Source organism: Phascolarctos cinereus, unplaced genomic scaffold, assembly GCF_003287225.1.
Source record: "Phascolarctos cinereus isolate Bilbo 61053 unplaced genomic scaffold, phaCin_HiC Scaffold_3;HRSCAF=262, whole genome shotgun sequence".
NCBI lineage: Eukaryota > Metazoa > Chordata > Mammalia > Diprotodontia > Phascolarctidae > Phascolarctos > Phascolarctos cinereus.
The window spans coordinates 26,246,390-26,247,990 of NW_027555736.1; positions in this window are offsets into that span (position 1 = coordinate 26,246,390).

Genomic DNA, 1,601 nt, shown 5'->3' on the forward strand with positions numbered 1-1,601 from the left:
TGTGCGAGGCAGTATGCTAGATTCTGGAGGATACAAAGAAAAAAAAAAGGACAGTCATTGCCCTCAATAAATTTACATTTTATAGGAGGAAACAATAACTATACATAAACAACCAAATAAATGAATGAATAAATACAAAATAGATACAACATGATTAGACTGAGGAGGCCAACTACACAGTAGTAGCTGAAGCAGGAGATGGGGGTTGGATAAGAAAGGACCTCAGGAGTAAAGTGGCACTCGAGCTGAGCTTTGAAGGAAATTAGGGATTCTGACAAAAGAAAACATAAAGAGATGTGGGCATGGTCCAGACATGGGGGACAGCCAGTGCAAAGGCACAGAGATGGGAAATGGGCTGACGTGTATGAGGCGGTAAGATGACCTGAATAATGAGGCTATGGCAAAGGGTTATTACCCATCTTATAGGTATTTTGAGATAAAAGTGTTTTGCAAATGTTAAAATGCTATATCAGCATAAAGTAATTCTGTTATTTAAAAGCAGATCCTTGGGATATGTAGTCACCTTCTAGTATCAGCTATATAACCATTGACCTTTTGAAAGGCTTAAAAAGTGCTCTCTTCTCCAAGCCCCTAGGATGCATATAGGACAAGTGTCATTATTTACATTTTATAGAGAAGGAAACTTAGGATTGGGGAGTTGAAGGGAATTGTCAGGATCACAACTAGTGTATTTTAGGTTGATTTGGACTTGGGTCCTCTGCATTCAACAGGGCAGGACACCTTCTGTTCCATTACAGCTGGATCCTCAGTTCAACTCATCAGTTCAACAAATATTTTTGAGACCCTACTAGGAGCTACATTCTATGTCAAAAGAAACCTTGTCAGTGTTAACAATGCTGCCTGAAAATGTAGAGTTAGGCTAAAATCTATGCTCACCTGGATCTTTTCCTTGGCTTCTTGAATGTTTTTTTCTGAGGTTATTTCTGTTTCCTTATGGCATTTCGCTCTGTGCTAGTCTGCAGTTCACCTCTTTTTTTTTTTTTTTGGTCTTTTTGTCAGGGCTCTGCAGATATGCACATCAGTACAAATAAATGCAGATTTATGTGGAAATCCTTTTCATTATGGATCTGTAAACACACTTCCCCTCATTCAAAACTTCAGCCTTGGGCAAAAAGCCAGCAGAGCCGGCAGGCCTCAAGTGAAAAATCAGAAACTACCAGTGTGAGAAGCAAAGAGGGCGGAATGATGTCATTTAAGGCTTCTCAGGGATGATAAGCAGCATTATTACTACCTAGGCATTATGCAAGCACACTCTACCAAGTCCCTGGGTTCATGGTCTTTCGTGGTTTTCTCAGAATACTTTCAATGAGGGGGAGCTCACTGCCTAAGAAGGATTATTCGGTACTCTAAATATCAGAAAGATCTTTTTTTATATTGAAGTCATATCTGGTACTGTTCTCATGCATTGTTTAGTTCTACCTCTTTTGAACACAGAGCTAGCTTTTTCCTTCTCACATAAGTCCTCAAAATTTGAAGAGTGATGACATCTCCATTTAGCCTTCTCTCTTCAAACATAAGCCTGTTTACTTCCTTCAAACTCTCATCTTCCTGTGTGGTTTCCAGAGACCCCATCATGCTGA